This window comes from Penaeus chinensis, chromosome 19, assembly GCF_019202785.1.
Source record: "Penaeus chinensis breed Huanghai No. 1 chromosome 19, ASM1920278v2, whole genome shotgun sequence".
NCBI lineage: Eukaryota > Metazoa > Arthropoda > Malacostraca > Decapoda > Penaeidae > Penaeus > Penaeus chinensis.
Window position 1 is genome coordinate 370,934 of NC_061837.1, and position 10,097 is coordinate 381,030.

Genomic DNA, 10,097 nt, shown 5'->3' on the forward strand with positions numbered 1-10,097 from the left:
CAAATATAACTTTCAATTAATTCAAATATAACTTTCAAAACTCTTACAAAACTCTTTCAATTATAACTTTCGAAACTTTTCAAATATAAACTTTTGAAACTTTTCAAATATAAACTTTCGAAACTTTTCAAATATAAACTTTTGAAACTTTTCAAATATAAACTTTTGAAACTTTTCAAATATAAACTTTCGAAACTTTTCAAATATAAACTTTCGAAACTCTTTCAAATATAAGATAGACTATTTGTAATATATGAACTTTCATACATTTAATAATTAGTTAAATTATATACTTTCAATCCTCATTCATATATATAATGATAGATTATATATGAAGTTTCAAGTAGAGAGACGAGCAACGGATATAGCTATCGGTCCTTCTTTATATTATATGAAGATTCAAGTAGAGAGAGATACAAGTTGAGAGAGAATATGAAGATTCAAGTAGAGAGAGATATAAGTTGAGAGAGAGACAAGTTGAGAGAGGAGCAACGGAACATAGCCATCGGTCCTTCTTTATAATATATAAAGTTTCAAGTAGAGAGTGAGAGAGAGATAGAAAGTTTGAGAGAGGAGCAACGGAACATAGCCATCGGTCCTTCTTTATATTATATGAAGATTCAAGTAGAGAGTGATACATTATATGAAGATTCAAGTAGAGAGTGATACAAGTTGAGAGAGACAAGTTGAGAGAGGAGCAACGGAACATAGCCATCGGTCCTTCTTTATAATATATAAAGTTTCAAGTAGAGAGTGAGAGAGAGATAGAAAGTTTGAGAGAGAGAGGAGCAACGGAACATAGCCATCGGTCCTTCTTTATAATATATAAAGTTTCAAGTAGAGAGTGAGAGAGAGATAGAAAGTTTGAGAGAGAGAGGAGCAACGGAACATAGCCATCGGTCCTTCTTTATAATATATAAAGTTTCAAGTAGAGAGTGAGAGAGAGATAGAAAGTTTGAGAGAGAGAGGAGCAACGGAACATAGCCATCGGTCCTTCTTTATAATATATAAAGTTTCAAGTAGAGAGTGAGAGAGAGATAGAAAGTTTGAGAGAGAGAGGAGCAACGGAACATAGCCATCGGTCCTTCTTTATAATATATAAAGTTTCAAGTAGAGAGACAAGTTGCAATATATGAAGTTTCAATAATCTTTATAATATATAAAGTTTCAAGTAGAGAGACAAGTTGCAATATATGAAGTTTCAATAAACATTATATATATATATATATATATATATTCGCAAGGACCGAATTTAAGCTTCACAAGGACCGGATTTAAGCTATTTCTCATCAACATAACGAAACCAAATCATGTCGGGGGAGGATAGGCGAGAGGAATTTAATAAACATATATACAAATTCGCAAGGACCGTATTTAAGCTATTTCTCATCGCGATACCATTAATTTATTTATATTATTCGTGACACACAAACGGATGAACTCGATAAAACTATTGACCGAAATCATATATACTCTCTGACCGAAATCATATATACTCTCTGAAACATGGACGAGACTACTAACTTCTTGAATAACATTAACGGGTGATTCGAGTATAACGGGTGATTCGAGAAAAAATGGAGGTAATTAGCGGTGTGTAGGTTTACAATAAACCAAATATTTAAACGTGCCATATACATTGAATAAAAGAACGTCGAGAATTGGTAATTTACCTGATTATTCTCATTCAACTTTGAAATTAATAGTACGCGCGAGGTTATTAAGTTTACCGAAAGATTCGTTCAGATTCAAATAACTCCATAAATTCGTAAGGACCAGACCAGATTTAGGCTAATTCTCATCGCGATATCATCGTTTTGTTTATAAAATCCGCCGTCAAATATAATGACCATTTATTCATGACACACAAACGGATAAGCTCGATAAAGCAATTGACCGGAATAGGGATCTTCTCAAAAGATGAATAAAGTTTTTCTTTCAAGGAAATTTAACAAATCGTCAAACGGGATGTCAGTGAACAAGGAATCTATGTCAAAACTCACTAATTTTTTTACAGTGCATCGGCAAGGTTACTATGTTGTCTTTATCATTAATTTCTTATAGTGCATCGGCAAGGTTACTATGTTGTTTTTATATCATAAAGTTTCTAGAAATACATGGTTTTCATATAGCAAACATTGTCAAAGTTTCTAGAAATGCATGATTTTCTGCATTGGGTAAAGTTTCTAGAAATACATGTTTCTAGAAATGCATGATTTTCTGCATTGGGTAAAGTTTCTAGAAATACATGGTTTTCATATAGCAAACATTGTCAAAGTTTCTAGAAATGCATGATTTTCTGCATTGGGTAAAGTTTCTAGAAATACATGGTTTTGTCAAAGTTTCTAGAAATGCATGATTTTCTGCATTGGGTAAAGTTTCTAGAAATACATGGTTTTCATATAGCAAACATTGTCAAAGTTTCTAGAAATGCATGATTTTCTGCATTGGGTAAAGTTTCTAGAAATATATGGATTTCATATAGCAAATATTGTCGAGTCGACAATATTTTTACCTAATTGAACGCTCGCTCAAACAACAGCCAATATTTTGGTTGTTTCTCTTAATATTTATCGATTCCCTATATTGAACATATTGAATTAATTTGAATATATGGTAATATTCATCTTTTGGAAAGGTTACAATTATACATGGGATTCAAATATATATATATATATATATATATAGATGAGAATGATTGATATAAAGTTAAAGTTGAAGATAGTGATTGTTTATATAAATTACACTTGTCACAGATTGAGAGAATAAAGTTGAAGATAGATGATTATTGAGAGCATAAAGCTGAAGATATATGATTAATTACAAAAATTACACAAGTGTTAGTCAAATATTATATTCTATAGTACTTACCATTATCACAGATGAATAGTCTTCCTCATTCATCACCGGGATAGTAAATGGATATACTGTACGAAATAAAAATTAAACATGAGAATAGAATAATATCCTAAAGGATTATTTATTACAAAAATATACATTATAATTATTATTCAAATATTATATTCTATCATACCATCTAAATATCATAATATGACTTACCATCTAACAAATAAGTCGGTCGTATATCTCATTTTGATTCCCCTGGATCATTATTGTTTATGGTAGATATTGTGACTATATCCCAGATAAGTCATCGTTGACATCACCTATAAAATAAAATAAATATATTTCTCGAGATATATAACCAATATCTTTCTCGAGTGTTATATCATTAAAACACTAATATATACATATATGTTTATATTATATTATCCAATATTAACCATATATATATATATATATATATATATATATATATATAATAATTTACGGTAAAACTTAGTTACCTAGATTTTCGAATCATCTCCTTTCTTTCAATATTCGTTAGAGTGATCATTATACAGTATTCAGTGTTTATACTGTATTATTTTGTCATTTTTATCTTGATATCAATAAAGTATATCGTATATTGATATCAATAGTATATATATATATATATATCACCTCGATATATATATATATATATGACAACATTCAAAATACCATTTCCATAACTATATACCATTTCCACAACTATATATTGAATCAGTCACCGGTATCATTGCCATTCTTCTTTTTACGTCTTCTAATATTAATTCGTTTTCTTCTATATATATTATGTGATAAATTATCATCATTGACTCTATAAATTTTACCAGATATCTTTTCTCCATATAACATTTTCAACATTTTATATCGGATATTGGAGTTATTGTCCGCCTTTTCTTCATATCGAAGAAAAGTAGGACAAAAACTCCAAGCATATCCATTATAGGTCAGTATTCTGGCTGTGCTTTTTAGAATCAATTTCAGCATCTGAGAACATGACATCCTTCCATTAATCTCTGACTTTTTATCATCATAATATCTAGCAAAATACTTTGTAGTTTCATTGAAAAGTGAGGCAAATTCATACATAGGTATTATACCTAAAATATCTTGACGAGAATTACAAACATAAGAGCTGTAAGATAACCCTTTTGTAAAGAAAGCATTCTCTTTGATAGCATTACTCTCCGCATTGCTTACATGTCGTTTATCACTCTCATTTATTGAAATCTGCAATTGAATATGGTTAACATTATATAGAAAAAAGTTTTCTAATTTAGAACAGTTCCCAGGTACTATTTTAAGATTACCATATTTTCCACATAGAGATACACTATTTTTTAATTGAAACATATCTTCATGATTATTTCCTCTATCCCTATATACCAGTGTCAATGGATTATGTATAATCTTCTTATATCTGCCAGAATAAGAAGGATCAACTAAACTATAATCAATCATGACTTGATAAATGGGATTTGCCGGGATACTATTACGGCTTTTCTTCAACTTACGGCTTTGCGTTGAATTTCCATTTGACTTACCTATATTCCCATATGACATGTGACGAAATATGACAAATAATATACAATAAATTGCTTCCGTAATCATGCTATCATCTTTACTTTTAATCAATTTTTTATTAGAGATACTTTTCAGTTCCCTTGATGAGGGAGTATACACTTCTGTAAAATTTGATGGTGTAATGAGAAGTGTAATAATACACTTTATAACACTGATATTCTGTATATGAACAGTGGGTATATAGTCATCAATATTCTTAAATCTATAAATATTTTTGAAGGGATATTCCCTGTCAAAGTTATCATCTATTGACGGATATGCAGTGTCCCACTTATTGCGAGTATCCGAGTTTATTATTTTCTTTTTAATTTTTTCATTACTGATACGATTCCTATCCCGTTTCATCTTGTTAATATTATTCAAAATCTTGTTGAAAAAGGGTGCCATCAGTTCACGTAACATCGATCTGAGTTTTTCGACTGTTGTAGCTACATTACTTTCCATATTAACAAACTCGTCTATTACAATATTATTCTGAAAATGCTTGAAGAATTTCTTTCTTGTGCCAGCTTTTTCCCAATAATCATTATCATCCTTAGTAACAAACACACTATTCTTAATAATTCTAGGATTACATTTACAGTTATCATAGTGGAAACCATTCAGATGTATCGGGCATGCTGAAAATATATCCGTAAGGCATGTATCTTCGGCATATTTCTTTCGTTTCTTGTGAAGCTCAATTGCATCATTTACTTCAGCTTTATTAGCCCATGCCATCATAATAGGATTATCTATATATTCTTGGATATCATTCCCATTATCCCCCTGTTTAAACTGAATAGTAAAATTGGAAGTGGTGCCATCATCATCACTACTATTATCATCACTACTATCATTGTCACTTTCTTCTTCATTATCATCATTTTCATAATCATCATTACTATCATCTGAATCATGACCTGAATCATGACCACTACCTTCACCACTATGACCACTACCTTCACCACTATGACCACTACCTTCACCACTATGACCACATTTACTACCTTCACCACTATAACCACTACCTTCACCACTATGACCACTACCTTCACCACTATGACCACATTTACTACCTTCACCACTATAACCACTACCTTCACCACTATGACCACATTTACTACCTTCACCACTATGACCACTACCTTCACCACTATGAGCAAATTTACTACCTTCATCACTATGACCACAACCTTCACCACTATGACCACTACCTTCACCACTATGACCACTACCTTCACCACTATGACCACTACCTTTACCACTATGACCACTACCTTTACCACTATGACCAAATTTACTACCTTCATCACTATAACCATTACCTTCACCACTATGACCACTACTTTTACCACTATGACCACTACCTTTACCACTATGACCAAATTTACTACCTTCATCACTATGACCACTACCTTTACCACTATGACCACTACCTTTACCACTATGACTACTACCTTTACCACTATGACCACTACCTTTACCACTATGACCAAATTTACTACCTTCATCACTATAACCACATTTACTACCTTTACTACTATAGCCACTACCTTTATTAAGTCCTCCAGCTTTTTCATCAGATCCTTCACCTTTCTGATCATCTCGGTTTTTTATATTGAAAAGCATTTCAATATCAATGTTATTACTGAGCAGCTCTTCAATATTTTCCTCAATATTATCACCACTATTATAATTTTTTTTTTTTTCAATATTATCACCACTATCATTATGAATTTTTTTTTTTTTTTGAGGAGTGACATTTATTGAGTTGGATGATCGTTTATAAGAAGAATGAGAAACCTGTTTATTTTCTCCCCCATATGGTTTATGATAAGCTGGTACATAATCTATAAAACTATTATTTATAAAACTAAATAAATCCTGTTCCTGTGACATTTCATCCTGTGGCATTTCATCCTGTGGATTTTCATCAATAATATATGTTATTAATGAGGATTGTTGTTGAGATGAGGGGTGTTGTTCTGATTGTGGTTGTTGCTCAGTTTGCATATGTTGTAATTGTTGTTGATCAAATAGTGATGGTAGTTGTGCTGTTTCTTGGTTCTGAATTACTTGATCCTGAATTTCTTGGTTCAGAGTTACTTGATCCTGAATTACTTGATCCTGGTTCTGAATTTTTTGGTTCTGAATTTTTTGGTTCTGAATTTCTTGGTTCTGAATTACTTGGTCTTGAATTACTTGGTTCTGAATTACTTGGTCTTGAATTACTTGGTCTTGATTTACTTGGTCTGAATTACTTGGTCTTGAATTACTTGGTCTTGAATTACTTGGTTCTGAATTACTTGGTCTTGAATTACTTGGTTCTGAATTACTTGGTCTTGAATTACTTGGTCTTGAATTACTTGGTCTTGATTTACTTGGTCATGAATTACTTGGTCTTGAATTACTTGGTCTTGAATATCTTGTAGTTGTTTTTGTAGATCTTCTTGTTGTTGCTGTTGATTATTTTGTGTATATGGTTGGTGCACTTGTTGCGATGGTTGTAGCTTCTGTGATTGTTGTAGTGGTATTTGGTATTGTGTTTGCTGTTTCATTTGTGGTACTTGTAGTATTTGTTGTGGTGCTTGCTGTTGCACTCGTGATATTTGTTGTTGTTGTTGTACTGGTTGTTGTGGTGGTGCTTGCTGTTGCACTCGTGATACTTGTTGTGGTACCTGTTGTTGTTGTGGTACTTGTAGTACTTGTTGATGTGGTGGTGGTGCTTGCTGTTGCACTCGTGATAATTTTAATACCTGTTGTTGTTGTGGTACCTGTTGTTGTGGTGGTGGTGCTTGCTGTTTCACTCGTGATACTTGTTGTTGTTGTGGTACCTGTTGTTGTGGTGGTGCTTGCTGTTTCACTCGTGATATTTGTTGTTTTTGTGGTACCTGTTGCTGTGGTGGTGGTGCTTGCTGTTGCACTCGTGATATTTGTTGTTTTTGTGGTACCTGTTGCTGTGGTGGTGGTGCTTGCTGTTGCACTCGTGATATTTGTTGTTTTTGTGGTACCTGTTGCTGTGGTGCTTGTAGTACTTGTTGATGTGGTGGTGCTTGATGTTGCACTCGTGATAATTGTAATAGTTGTTGTTGTTGTGGTGTTTGTAGTATTTGTTGTTGTGGTGGTGCTTGCTGTTGCACTCGTGACATTTGTTGTAGTACTTGTTGTTGTGGTACTTGTAGCACTTGTTGTTGTGGTGGTGCTTGCTGGTGCATTTGTAGTATTTGTTGTTGTGGCGGTGCTTGCTGTTGCACTCGTGGTAATTGTAATACCTGTTGTTGTTGTTGTGGTACTTGCTGGTGCATTTGTAATATTTGTTGTTGTGGTGGTGCTTGCTGTTGCACTCGTGACATTTGTTGTAGTACTTGTTGTTGTGGTAATTGTAGTATTTGTTGTTGTGGTGGTGCTTGCTGTTGCACTCGTGACATTTGTTGTAGTACTTGTTGTTGTGGTAATTGTAGTATTTGTTGTTGTGGTGGTGCTTGCTGTTGCACTCGTGACATTTGTTGTAGTACTTGTTGTTGTTGTTGTTGTGGTACTTGTAGCACTTGTTGTTGTGGTGGTGCTTGCTGGTGCATTTGTAGTATTTGTTGTTGTGGCGGTGCTTGCTGTTGCACTCGTGGTAATTGTAATACCTGTTGTTGTTGTTGTGGTACTTGCAGTACTTGTTGATTTAGTATCGGTACTTGTGATTGTTGATACACTTTATATTTCTTTGGTATTGATATATGTTGTTTTTGGGATGCTTGTTGTTGTTGAGGTACTTGTTGGTATACTTGTGATACTTGCTGTTGTCGTCGTGGTACTTGTATGTACAATTGTGGTACTTGTTGTTGTTGTCGTTGTAATGCTTGTTGGTACACTTGTGGTACTTGTTGTTGTGGTGCTTGTCGATATACTTGTGGTATTTGTTGGTCTATATATGATGCTTGTTGTTGTTGTGATGGTTGTTGTTCTAATAATTGTGATGATGCTTGATATTGTAGTGGTAGTTGTTGAGATATTTGTTGTACTTGCTGATTCAATGGTATTACTTGCTGTGGTTGTTGATTTAGTGGGAGTTTCTTAGGCTGATTGTGATTCAATATCTCTGAAAGCATGGATATCTTATTTTGTAATATTTCTACTAAGATATGTCCTATATCTATTTGTTCATCAGGAGTGAGTTGATTTATTGATGTTGATATCGACTTTATCTCTCGACACATCTTTAATAATCTTTGCTTTGATGGTGCCAGCGATAATACCGGCGGTAGTGACTGATGAATTCTTTGTTCTTGTTGGGGGTTATCCAAACGATCAGAAGAACAAGCTTGTAATATTGATGAGGTCAACTTATTTAACATAGGTGTCAAATGTTTTAAATTAGACAATGACATTGGATCTAATGACTGGTTTACTGAATCTATAGACTTGTTTATTGACAAATACTTCATTGTGTCAGATGAATCACTTGATGATAATGAATCACTTGATGATAATGAATCACTTGATGATATTGAAGGTATCTGATTAACCAATATGTAATCAGAAGAATCATTTGATGGTGACTGATTAACCAATATATAATTAGAGGGTATATTTCCAGGAATCTGATATTGGTCTATATACATGTCATCTTTACTAGTAGTTGGTATTGTGTCATCTTCTGGTATTAATGGATTTGCTATTAATTTTCCTATGCTACATCCTGAAAGTAAAAAAGATATTATATATTCTGAAACTATTAGAATACTATTAGAATATGGACATGGTTGGTTACACTGTTAGGGTATGGTTGATTGTAAAATATGGATATAATGATATTGTTACTATTTAAAATTAACGAAATAACATATTAGATAAGAATAATAATAAAAAAGCATATAATAGAATTACCAAAATCATGTCACTATATATGAAAAAACATATATTACAAAATATGTTAATTAATAATGAAAATAGCATATAATAGAATTACCGAAATAATATTACTATATATGAATAATCATATATTGTAAACTTATATATATATATATATATATATATATATATATATTGATATATGTGAATATATATTGTTAATTATTAACTAATAATAAAAAGCATATTTAAATAACATAATATATATAATTTCCGATTTACAGGCTAAATTACACAGAAATTTTGTTATTAGACAAATAATTCATAATAGGCAACTTCTCTTATATATATATACTAGAAATATGTGTCTCTTTTTAAAAACATTAAAAACATAAACATTTTACCGATTTAGATATTTCTTTCTGAAAATTTCACCGATTAAGATGAATATTAAGTTACAATCAAACCCCCTAGAAGAAAAAAAATTACATTTTACCGATTTAGATATTTCTTTCTGAAAATTTCACCGATTATGATGAATATTAAGTTACAATCAAATCCCCTAGAAGAAAAAAAAATTAAGTGCCGAAAACTCCCATATGAATTAGGGAAATTTTAATATTTATATTTTTATATGATTCATATAATTTTTTCGTTGGATCGGACTATAAATAAAATCGCAAAAAAAAATATGAAAACCGAAAAAATTAAAGTCGAAATTCAGAAATAATACAAGGAGCTTTCATATTATATGTATATATATTATAATATATATATATATATATATATATATATATATATATATATTATAGTGCTATTAA